This window comes from Molothrus ater, chromosome 3, assembly GCF_012460135.2.
Source record: "Molothrus ater isolate BHLD 08-10-18 breed brown headed cowbird chromosome 3, BPBGC_Mater_1.1, whole genome shotgun sequence".
Classification (NCBI taxonomy): Eukaryota; Metazoa; Chordata; class Aves; order Passeriformes; family Icteridae; genus Molothrus; species Molothrus ater.
In genome coordinates, this window is record NC_050480.2 from 72,484,943 (window position 1) to 72,498,565 (window position 13,623).

The window sequence follows — 13,623 nt, forward strand, 5'->3', positions numbered from 1 at the left end:
GGGAGAGGCTGTTTGAAACATAATTTTCCTTTTCCTCCAGTTGTTCTAAAGTTTTGGAAGGTATTGTTCTACAGTTAAATGTGCTTTGGATCACATTTCTGAACAGCTTGCAGAGACTATCTCATAATCTAATGAATGCTACACTTGAAGGGTTGACCTCATTAATTGGCACTGTGATATCCACCTGATCTCTTCCTTCCTGCTTCCCAAGAGAAGTGTCAACATTTAAAACTCAAGATTTGTCTGCTGATAATTTTTAAGGGATAAATAATTTGATTCATAAGTCTTTGAAGTATCTATTCAATCACAATAATGTGATTACAACGGAGTTTCTCTCTGAATTACAAATCCCTAATTGGGATTTTTGGAACAACTCACCTGTTTGCAAAATCTAAGTATTGCAGTGCAGGACTGTGGAGAAATCTGAGCTCACTTGGATCCTAAGTTCAATATGGAAAAGGTAAGAAATATCTTGTATATCTTGTCAACCTTTAGACAACAGCTGAAAAAGGAAAATTTATACCTAAGTTATTCATGATGGTATTTCATGACCAACACAGAAAATTGTTCTAGATTTTTTCCTGAAAATGGAAAAAAAAAAAGAAAAAGAAAAAGGAAAACCAATCCAAAACTTTACTATTTTTGATGTTATTCTGGCATCATAGGCAGTAATGAAAAGAAAAAACAGTAAAAAACAGTAAATCCATCTCATCCAACAGAGTTTTTCATTCCATGTTTGGCTAAAGTGACAGATTAGATTTCTATAGACACATATGGGAACATGAGAGAAAGATAATTTCTGATAGCTTCTAGACACAAGCACGATTCATCTGAAGATGTCAGTAGCTCTTAGGCTGGCAATACTCACTGGAGATACGTTTTCTAGAAAAGATATGACTTTTTCTTTTATTTTAAGATATTAATAGACAACTTTTTAAATTTCTTAAAGTTATTTCTGTTTCAGTCATTCACATAATTTTTTTTCATTTCAAAAAGTTCTGCCAAGAAAATATAGCTGTATATATGTATATGATATATATATATATATATATCAATCTCACACTCCCTTGCAGCTTTTCTGATTTCTCAATACATTCTTATGACCTACAAAGATCTCAGAATTACAGATTCTTTTCAACATTGCCATTACCCACAAAGAAATTTAATGTCAGAGAAGAATAGGGCATCTTATCAGAGCACTTCAGCTTGAAAAGTATAAAACAAAAAGTTTGCTGGAATTTGTGGCCAAGAGAAAAAAACACCTTCTCAAAAGAGGAAACCTTCTGCTCACAACCATGTGCTTCAAATATCTCCAAAACAAAAATTAACCCAGAAGATGTTTTATCATGATATCCCAGGGGAAACCAAGAAAAACATTTTTCAGGCAATTGAGGTAACATAAAATCAAAGATACATTTATAAAAAGAAAGAAGAAATAAGTGTCTAAGAGTCTCAGGCTCTGTGGTTATTAACTGGGCTTTAATTCACTGCAACTCTCTTCCTAATGGACTGGCAATTAATTATTCTATTGGTGATTTAAGAATCATGGCATAATACTATGCTGGAGGAAATACATTCTAATTTACATTGTTCTGGCCCAGCAATGATATTGGGGATGATTACTCCATTCTGCCTTTCTGAAAAACAACCTAAAGGACAACATACACTTTTAGCTGACATCCTCAGTAATTCAATCACCCCTCTTCTGATATGGTCTTGCATAACAGGATTTAGTTATAAATGTAAAAGATTTTTGCTGGTTTTAGTGGGGACCTCACAGTTATGGGTTCAGAATCAGAACAACTTTTTACCTCCCTCTAGAGTACATCCCACAGTGACTGCATGGGACCATCCTACATCCCACAGGATGGCCCCACCAATAGTAAGAGATAGTCTCATCCATTAGAAACAATGATGAAATAACTATGTTAGAAAACTGCAAAATATGTCATTCAGAGGATTTCAAAAATCTTGCTTGGAAGTGATCAGATGAAAAAAATATAACAAAAAAAAATTAACCAAAAAAAAAAACCAAACAACCAAAAAAACCCAAACAAAACCAAAACCCAAAAACTCACTCCAAATGGATATTTTCCTAAGATTCATGCTGTAAGTAGTTAAAACAATAGGAATTAAGGTCCTGGCTGATATGTCTCTTTTTCTTGCAAATTTTTTCAGTCTTTTATATTTTCCATTCACTTGTTGCCTCTATATGTAGACAGATTTTATATCCCTTTCTTCTACAGACATATCTCCATCTGCTGCAGACAATCCAGTGAATGCTCATCTTTTCCCTAAATCAACATATTTAATATATAAGCAATCCTTTTCTTCCCTAGTGGAAATATGAAAGGGAACAAACCCCACCAGCCTGATAAGAATCATAGGCATTTCCCTGCTGATAAGGCATTCAGCATCTCCCAGATCAAAGGTTAATTAACTCATTACTTAAACATCCACTAACACAAGGAGTACCATCTAATTTTACCATTTTCACTTAATTCAGATGTTATCATACGGAAAACCTGTTGCACTCAACATGTACTATTTTTACATACACCCTTCTAAAGGATCTAAGCCTTCAAAAGCTAGTTACAAAGCCAAATATTTTAGAGTAATCAATACCTACAATATTGACGTGGTCTACCACATCCTTTTACAAAGTGCACTTCCAAAATATCAAAAAAAAAAAAGAAGAAAAAGTTCTATGTGATCTCTGAAGATAATATACTCAGAAAAATTGTAGATTATCCAGAGACATACAACAGTGATATAATTTCATACAGTTCCATAGGAATATCTTCACCTTAGATGTGTCCCTAAACTAGAAACAAGTTCTTGGGGGTTGTCTGCCTTTTTGACAGTCTCTGAACCTCAACAGGTAATTTCCCAAAATCACCTCTTGACCACCTCCACAGATCTATTTTCTATGGAAAACAACTAATAATTTTTTAAGTACTATGGGTTTTTATTCAATTTTGGTTTATTCCAAGATTTTATTTTAACTTTTTTAATTGCGAGAAGAGTTTGTGCTTCTTTTGGAGATATCTGAATATTCAATAATATCAGTCTTCCTTTAAAGAAAAAAAAAATAATTCTGGACTCAGTGATGAAAACTGTAATATTACAAATTGAAAACTGAATGAAAAAGTGTCCGGATTTGAACAAATTGTCAAGACTGGATGGGGACCTGAGCAACCCAGTGTAGTGCATGTCCCTGCCCATGACAGGGGGTTGGAACTCAATGATCCTTGAAGTCCATTTGAACCCAGAGTGCTCTACAATTCCGTGACAGGATGAAACAAATTTTGCAAATTCACCAGATATTCCAGATAATTTTTCAATTGGCAAAAAGTTGGTCCTTTTTAAAAGGGGTGTCAGGCCTTGCAACCATCCAGATTTTGTTGCCAGTTTTGCAGTCCTTAATGCCCTGGCATTTAAGTATGAATTGGTATTTTTTTATCATTCTAGGCATTTGATTGAATGCGCACTCTATATGAGGTGGGGATAGGAACCTTCTTGTAGAAGTTCCATATCAGAGTACCTGTATAACTGATCAGCTCTGTCCTTACCCTGAGAGAGAGGTAAAGAGCAGTGAAAGGACATGCTTACCACACACACAAAGAGCATTTTGAGACATGCTTACCACACACAATGATAGGGATAGGTTCTGAAACACAAAGCAAACCTTCACTGAATGTGTTCTTCAGCTGCTGCACCTTTTGAATGTGTCAATGATTTAAAAGCTATTGCCTGGCATAAGCACCTGGTAAAGGCTTTGCCCAAGCATAAACATATACTGTGGATGCTCAGAAGACAGTCCAGGTAATCTTACCCTGTTCATAAAAGTTAACGTTTTAGTGTGTATCAATTTCCAAGTGTCTTTAAAATTCTGAATGTCCTTTTTTTAAAGTGGCTGAATAAGAACAGATATAAACATTGGCATGTATATGTGCTGTGCTCAAAGCTGAAGGACAAAAACGATGGTCTATTGTCATTGCATTACCATGCAATTGCTGTGCAGCTTTCTTTAGCCTTGTAATTCAGGGGGTCGGATAAAATAGCCAGGAAGGTCCATTTTAATTGGAAAATCCATTAAATAGACAGGGAGGAGTGGGAAATGTATACTATGAAAAATACAAGCATTAACCTAATTTTTGCTTCAAGATCATATGCTGGAAAATATTTACCAGAAATAAACAGAGCTCAAGGCAAGGGTCAAGCAGCAGAAAGCTGAACAGTTAGTGTGCCATTAATATAAAGGATTATAGTCAGTATATGACTGAGAATAATTCTGTGGATGCTCTGGCAAAGACAAACGTACAAAAGACTTCTAAATGAAACCAGTGAAGCGGGAGTTTTCATAGTTTAGGAGCACACCAGCATGGTGCAGCTGAAAAAGGAAAAAAAAAACACCCACTGGGAGAAAAAAAGTAATAAACTCTGGCTACCCATGGGCAAACTTCACAGCAGTTGAATAAGACAAATAGAAGAAAGGTTCTGCTGCTGCCCAGAGGGAAATGTAATGACCCAAGATATGACCTGCCATAGAGAGAGCCCTTCGGAATAAGACAGAAGTAGAAATCTGGGAAGTTAGGTGAAACTAAAATAGGATCTGAATTAAGTCCAAGTCAGCCAAGCACTGATGGAATTGAGAGAAAATTTTGATAAAGCACTGCTGCTCCCTTCCCCCACTTGAAGATACATTATTGCCCAGGCTACTCAAATCCAAACATAACACATGTAATGGGATATATATTGTGGCTGAATTGTCACGCTAGCATTGTTTATACTGGAAAAAGGGCAAGTATAGGAGTCTCTGAACAGAGATTGAGAGTGGCCCAGCTGTTACATCCACATACTATTAACACTGAATCTTGAAGACCATTTTAAAGTCTGAGACAGTATTTTTTGTTCTCTATGCAGTACAAGACCTTAAACTTCATAAGGACTCTAAAACTTTACAGTCCTTGCTGAAACAAACCACTGCTGTGAGAGAAGTCATTGTTTATGCAAAGTCTGACTTAAGAATTGCCTTGTTTCTGCTTGGTTGGGGTTTATTGGGGTGTTGAGGTTTGGTGGGGGGTTTTTTGGTGTTTTTTGTTTTGTTTTGTTTTGCTTTGTTTTTGGTGAGTTTGCTTTATTTGGTCTTGTATTTCAGTATCAGCAAATGCAGGCAGGGGAACTTTCAAGGATAGAAAAGATTTCCCGGTGTATAAGATCCATGTACACCTTTGGCTAGAGTTCTTCTCAAGTAGCAGACAAACAGTGCAGAAAATATTTGAGTTATGGATTAGAAAAGTAATGATTCTTCTGTTTCTAAAGGTCTCCCAGGTTTATTTATTTTCTGAAAATAATGGAGCTCATTTTTCATCATCCAAGGTAATTAAGCTGAGCATTAGCACTCATTCTTTACTGCTCTTTCTTTTTCTTTCTGGCAGTCTTTATCTATTTGACATGAGAGATTAACATTTTTCCTTTGAAAAAAAGTATCTGGCCCAAATTTTCCTCCACAGTCTCACATCCAACATTTTCTTTTAAAACAGACTGGAAAAGTGAAATTTTCATGGAAATGTTAACATTAAACATGTTGACCCATCCTTCTTCTTCCCCTTGAATTGCTGAAATATTTGTTGACTATGACCTAAATCTGTCAATAGTTTAGCAGCCTTGAAGTTATATTTTCCAGTTAAAAAAGTTTCTCTGGAAAAGGGTAAAATTCTCCCTGGTCTGTGTTATAAACTAGAGATTATAATACACCACTTCAGTGGTGTATTATTCACTTCCTTTGTTCCTTTGTTTCATTCCTTCCATATTTTTTGTCACAGGTTTTCTTATCAATATACATTATACATATAAAAAATTATTAAAATAGAGATAGAGGCATAAATATGTTTACCCACAACATGGGGAAGGGCATAAAAAGTGAGCAGATGTTGGCTCCTTCATTTCTATCTGGGAAGATAGCAGGAGATATTTCTTTTCTGAATCAAGAATTATAAACTTGACCCAAAATACACAGGCTTTTAAGTGAGAAAACAAAAATAAGGTTAAAAGATGGTCGTTCATTCTTTTTTTTTTGTTTCCTTTATTCTCAATAGTTCTGTATGTATCTAATCATACCTAAATGTTCTGCCTTCATTTTACTCTTTGGTGATCTGTAACTATTTGTTCTTGCAGTCATGTTCTCCTCTGCCTTAAACATTTCCCTTCCCTGTTATTTTTTGTCTTGAGTTTGCTTATAAGAATCAATTATGTCCCTTTTCAGATTCTGTTTTAAGAGCCTACCCAAGCTGTGCTCTCTTGAACACATCTATGTTTTCTGTCTCAATGAAGTGCAGTCCAGAGATCTCTGAGCTAGAAAAAACTATAAGCCAGTCTCCTTGCAAGAATCACTGTAACGTCCCATTGAATCATGAGTTTAGGTCTCAAATTAATAAAGTCTCTGTTGTGCAGAGATAAATAAATTCTTGCTAATAATATGTTTCTTTCTGCCTTCCAATCTTCCTCACTTCCTCTTCTGCCCTGAGTGATTAATTTACACCCACATCTCTATTCTGCCTTTCCATTTTATCACCCCTCAGTAATGTTCACCTCCCACTGAAAAGAATCAGTGCATTAGTTTGAATATGATCATTGGAGGAACACACAGTACAACAGGGGAAAGAAATGCAGTACTCTTTAAAAGAGATCAATTGACAAAGGTGGTGCCCAAAAGGCAAAACAGAGTTAAAATAGATGATGTGAATCATTTTGGATTTATCGGGCTGATAATGAAAGACACTGAATGTGCATCACATTTACTCAGCTCAATAAAAGTTGAGAACAGCGTCTGTTAAGAACTAAATGGAAGGGGAAGCAGAGGGATATAAAACAACATCTCACATAATTAAGATACTGTGAGAAAGCACAATGAAGTCATGGAAATTAAAAACAGAAGGGATTTTAGGAATGGCTGCCTAGTCCATTAATAGCCAAAAAAACATTTTCCCTTGTAGTACATCTTGTACAGATTCTAAAATCAAGTTCTAAACATGGACCATAAAATGTCCTTGAAGGCATTTTGGAGAATGGGCAATGACAAATTTCTGGTTCTCTTTCAGCCTAGGGAACAGTTACCTAACAGCAAAGAAAATGAAACCTAAAAAGCCTACAACTAAAATGATAGCCCCTATTCTAAAAATCACACTGACTGCTCTGAAACTGGTTTGTACTAAAAGAAAAAAAAAAAAAAGAAAAAAAAAAGAAAGAAAGGTGATTTGTAAGGAAGAGAGGAGGGGGAAAGACATAGTCCTCTTAAAAGCAAATGGAAAACTCTGCCAAGCTCCACTGTGGTGGCCACCTGCTGTGCTCTGAGTGGGGAGTGGTAAGCAGGGTGGGTCGGCTACTCAAGAGCTCTTTTATTTCTTATTTCTTCATATCACAGACTTGCATTTTGTCAATTCCTATCTACTCAGATCACTAAACCCCTGTTCTGCACTTCTCTGCTGATAGATGTTATACATTCCTTTGGGATCCCTCCCTATAGGAGCTGGGTATGAAAAGATCTTCTAGATGAAAAATGTGTTGAATGAGTATCTTGAAAATTTTCCTGACGACTGTTTAAGTGGGAGTCAAACTACTTTGGTTCATGTCATGGAAATCAAAGCAGTTTTTCTTGAAACACAGATGAACTATAAGTGCTTGGAGTGTAGGGTTGTCTTTTTTAGTCTGAAAAATAGACTGTCATATGGTGGAGGTGAAATATGCAAGTATCTCAATCCAACTGGCATACTCCTATAAATAAATTTAATTTTAATGGGAATTTTCCCTGGCTAACAAATGACCAAGGAGCACTTCATAAAGCCCAAAGGTAGTAGCTTTTTTTTCAAGGACACTTTTTTCTTCCTGAAGGGGATTTCACTATCTAATATCTACATGTAGCAGTTATGAAATATACATAGCCAGTAAGGGACAGACAGAATAAAAAAGTGAAATGAGTGCATTTGCATATCTGGAAATCATGTCAGTCCTTCACTTTTGCACATATTCCCACAAGTCAAGAGCTTCACCCACAGTCACACATGCTAAAGTCAAAAATCATGTTTCAGAAGTGTCTTTGAAAACTACATAATTCCCTTAGTGGAAAACATGTGCAAGAACTCACAATGGTGTAAGGGAATTGAAAAAAAAAAAAAAAAAAAGAAGGTGAGGAGAAAAAGGAACTTGAATCTATGTAAATATCACTGTGCTGATCAACACGTTTTAGATCTTTAGATCTCTCTGTAAAAAAAAGCTTTTTATAAGCTCTAAAAAAAAAAAAAAATTAAATAAACTAAGCCCAGACAGAACCAGTAGCAGATCAGAAACACAAAGTTACCAAACACCAGACTCTAAATCTAAAGCTGAGAAAGGTTTAATAGACAAGAAAAAATAATAAGTTTAAGGTGGGAGGTGTGTTCAGGGGAAAAAAAGGACTGACCAACTAAACCTAAATAAAGAAAAAGACATTTGTTATTATGGGGCATGGGACATACTGTCACAGCTTTACAAAGCAGAAATGCTCAGATGGGAGTGAGGGGGAAGCCGAGCTGTGGCCAGTCACCAGTGCCATCCTCAGGGCCACTGCTAGGGCTGACACTGGTCAATGCCTCCATCAGTGCCTGGGACAATGCGTCCTCTGACACTTGCGTAGAGAAGTGGATGTGCTGCTCTCCAGATGGACTTTGGCAGGCTGGAGAAATGGTGTGACATGAAATGCAAAGTCCAGAATTTGAGACAGACCCCCATGAGGCAGATGTGCAGACAGAGGCTGGCTGCAGAGAGGACAACTGGGAAGAGATGGAAGGGTTTTAGCAGCACAACAAAACACCGTGGCCAGATTTTTTCCAACCTTTACATAAACTTTTTATTTTTTCCTTTTTTTTATTATTTGTTCCTTTTTGCCACTGAATTTAAGAGCTGAAATAATACTGAGATAAAAGAAAAAAAGAGAAAGTGAAGGGTTAACACACTTAAATTTGACAGAGCCCTGCCATGTGTTTTGAAAGCCATTTGACAACACAGAGCAGGAGGTGTGGTGCCCTGTAGTTCAGAGGGTACATTGTTTACCATGAAATGCCGGATTTGCATATGGTAAGTACTTTCTTTTATTAAAAGGCAAGGCAAATAGTCACACAAACTCCTCTGTAAATAGCAAAGAAGAACACTTAGCCACCCAGACTGAGGAATTACACCAATAGAAATGGAAGAAGAATCTGGCCAAGACATTGAAAAACACTCAACTTATCTCTGAAAAACTTAAATAATTTTTCTTTCCTGTTTGGTGGCAGCTTTGCTCCTTTATCACCCGTACAAAATCAAAAAGAGGTGAACCCCTCCTGCACATGAGAAAAACCTCTTATTTAAAAATAAGATTTCAGTCTTGTGTGGGTTATGAAACCCTACTGGCAAACAAAGCTCACAGGAGCCCTTATAACCTATAGGATACACAGTTTATCTTTGCTCTGATTAAATCTTCCATACATATTAATCTCTTCTCTTTCTTTGCACGCCTTATAATAACACTCTCTTCAAGCAAACACTCTTTAATCTTATAATTTGAAAACTAATTCCATTTCAGCTGTCTTTTTGGCAAGTGACCTTTTCTTATTCTTTTGCTACAGGTAAAAAAAAAATCCTGTCTTTCTGATTTTTATCCTCAGCATTCTGTATCTCAGAACTGTTCAACTATTGAGGTTTTTGTCAGCAATAATATTTCTCATTCTGAGTTTCTTGGTGAACAAACCTTAGAAAATGTTCCTTCCTGAAAGCCATTTGATTAATTTGTCTAAATGCATTTCTTTTGTAAACCAGGCTGATTATTTGAAAATGTCACGGTCTGGTAGCAGATTTGAGAGCTATCCTGGCAAACACTGTTGACCAAATTAAAAGCAAAGTATAGAGACACGACAGCAAGGTAGACCAATGACTGGCCTGCCATCTGTCACGGATGGATTAAAGCAATCTTTCTGTAGTGATATGTAGGAGACACTAATTCCAATCCAAATACATGGATTGGCTCTTGCAGAAGGAGATTTACTGAGAGAAAATTTTTTTTCTGGGTAGTTGAAAGTCAGCTGTCATGTCACTAAAAAAAACTGCTCACTGTGATCCGAGGAAAACTCACATGTGCAATGTACCTATATTCTAACTGCTACATCTAATCAATTGAGAGAATCATTACAAATGATTCGTGCATGTCTTGGGTGGTCTAAAGATAAAATAGTTAAGAGCCATAAACCACTGTTTTAATCTTCATAGTGTTTTTAACAGTAAAATGGCCATTGATCATACAAAGCCTGAAGGTCTTTCCCACAGAGAAGAAGTTAACTAAGGAAGATTTCTCTGTCAGTTAAAGCAGCATGAATCCAATTTAACTCCACTGGTCTCACACACATGCACTCCAGACTGAAGCACTGTTACCACTACATAAACAAAATCTCAGTCACCTCATCCGCAAAATTAAGCTGCCTCCATTATTACATGGGGCTTTTAGATGGAGGCTGAGGCTGTGGTGAATAACCTTTTTGGAGTGACAGCTCTTTCACTTAAACACAGACAAAATTCAAACTCTTTATTTAGATTGGGTGAGACTGACACTATTTGGAATCTTTGTCTGCAGCCTGGATGATGGGACAAAGGACAACCTCAGCAAGATTAAGATGACATCCGACTGGGAGAGTGGTCAATGCAGTAAAATCTTTCAGTCAGTAGGGCCTGAACAGGCTGGAGAAATGGCCTCACAAGAACTTCATGTGCCATGTTCTTCTTGAATGTCTCATTCCATGAAAGATGTGCAAAGTTTAGTGGAGGTCGCCAAGCTAGCCAAGGACCTGGAGCACATGGAAAACTGAAAGTAGCTGAGAGAGGTGGGTCTGTTCAGCCCAGAGAAGGTTCAAAATGGGAGTTGTCTGTTTACACTTACCCAGGTGAAACACACAGAGAGCAAGAATCAGTCTTCTCAGGGGTGCAGAGAGTGGAGTGAGAGGCAACAGAGATGAATGAAAACAGTGAAAATTCTCGTTAGACACAGGGGTGGGAGGGAGGTAGTCAAATAATAAAAGAAAGAGTATCTTTGTTAGTGTTTGAGAACCAACTGCTTAAAGATTTGCACAACCTGTCACGGGCTCTGCAAAGAAGGTTGATCTAGATGACCCCAGGGGTTTTTTTCCAAGCTAAATTATACTATGATGCTATAGCTGATATTTGAATGGCTAAAGTTTGCTCACTGAATCCTTCCTCAACAATTCTTCCCAGAAAAAGGGTTAAACTTCTCAGCAATGGTATGAAGGAACTAAAATGTAAAGTTCCTGGATAAATCTTGATTTTGCAACACAAGGCTCTTGAAATGAGACACACTATTATTTTTAGATTGCTGACATGTTAGCCACTCATCCCTCTACAGAAGATTTGTCAGCTTACACAGAACTAGCAAATACAATAACACTGGAAAACAATAACTGGTACAGTATGCTTTCATGTTTCATCTACCTCAGTTCTTTGAATTTAGGTTTTTAGTAAAAGAAAATTACAGTTTTTCAGGTAAAAGTGCTTACAATAGTTATGACTGTTTGTGATTCTATCTTGCCTTTCTGTTCCTTGGTTATAGTTTGCACTCACAGATTTAAGGTTGGAAATTCCCTGTTTTGATTTCTGTTTTCTGTACAAAGTAATAAAATTGACTTTTCCTCCCACAATTTTCATTTTAGAAACAGTTATAAATGTATCTTTATTTAAATCATAGCCAAAATGTAGTGTAGATACTAGGCTGTACAGGCCAGTAAAGGAAGTTAGTATCCAACATATAAAACCTTTTTGAATTGGGCTGAAGTCTAGGAGAGTAGAGGGGAAAGCACTGATTACATTTGTGGATTGATGCCTCAAAAAAAAATTGGTGAAAAGATCACTCTGTCACAGAATGACATCTCTCTTCTATTTCCCTTTACCAGCCAGCAGAGCTAGGGGGAACTGAGAAGAGAAAGCTGAGCGCTGAAAACAAATAATTCCAAATTTATATTGTCAGCTGCTGCCCACAATATAAATAACCTAATTTGCCCTGTACACCAGCCTACAAGTAAATTATTCTAACAGCGCTTCAGAAAAGATGAATTTTCAGTTGTGGCTGCATTATTTGCAGGTTCTGAACAACTATTAAAGGGGCAGGAATGCTTTTTCAGTTCATTCTCTAATTAATCTAGAGACTTACTGAATGCCAGAGAAAATGCTTTGACTGACTGAGATGGTTTCTTCATTTGCTCCAGTTTTAAAGGAGGGAGAATCACTTGGCCTGCTGCAGAGCAGTGCCAGGGTAAGATCTCTGATAGCCCCCTGCACTAGAATTCCTTTACAGCCACACAGCAGAGAAGGCCTCAGCACACCAAATGTTACACACACAGGTGACTCAGTGCCTCAGCAAACAAACCCATTTTAACTGTGCCTCCACCTTCCTTGTCTCCTTAGCCCTTGCCTGTGCTTTTTTCAGTATGGGCTACAGCCATACTAGTAACCTCAACAGAAGCAGGGACAGTCCCTTGATTTTGAGGGAAAGTGGCATGTCTGGCTGTGTGACACCCTTAGGCACCTGGGTGGATTTGTCCCTAGGTCCTTCTAGAGACAGTCCCTCATTCTGGCTGTCTTGCTAACTACGCTGGAGAAAATTGGGCAATGTGCACCAGGAAACATAGAAACAATTCAACAGCCAGTTTTTGATGCCTGCGCCACAGGCCCAGCATTATTTCATTAATTTAAGTAGAACTAGTCTAAGTATCCATGAGCCTAGGATTATGCATCTTAAAAAACCAACAAAAAAAGAGAATATTTATTTAAAATTCTCTCTTTCTCTTCTACTTATGAAACATTGATGATAATGATAGCACTTATGATAGCATTCTACAAATGCTTCATCAAACTTACATGTCTTTACATCTGCAGGAGCAGCATCCCAAGGAGAGGTTTGGAGAGAAAAGTCATCCTCACTATGTCACCACAGGCATTTTGGAGGGTAGTAGTGGTCTGTAGTGATCAGGAATTAGCTGTTTTGGGTTACTTTCATCACAAATAAGTACATTTTAGAGGATTCATAACTGCTTCCCAATGTGAAGCAAAGCATAGTAAGCAAGCACTTGCATCCATAATCACACTCCTTCTGAACTAAACTGCTAATGTACATGAATCCATACAGGATGGAAAGATCCCCAAAAACCAGATCTGGGATCATCCCAAGGAAGAAAGGACATGTGAGAGGTACAGTGAAAATCCTCAGCATAAGCATGAAACATTTGTGTCTGGAAGAATATCTGTGTATCAGTCTGAAAGGAACAGGACAGCCTTCAGAAGTCAGAGTGGTGGTGGTGGGCTGATGGTGTGTGTTGAAACAGCATCAAGGCATTCACTCACTTCTAGTTTGGAGCAGGGAAGGGCATATTCACCACTTTCACATGGAGGAATAACAGGTGTTCAATCTATGTCTCCTGGACTACACACAGTTTTCCTATGGGGTTTCTCAATTGTACTGGTTTTATTGAAGGCCACTTCTCTAATAATCTCTTGAGATTAAGTACTTCCACACCTAACAATGGAACCACTTCCTTAGGGTAATATTTT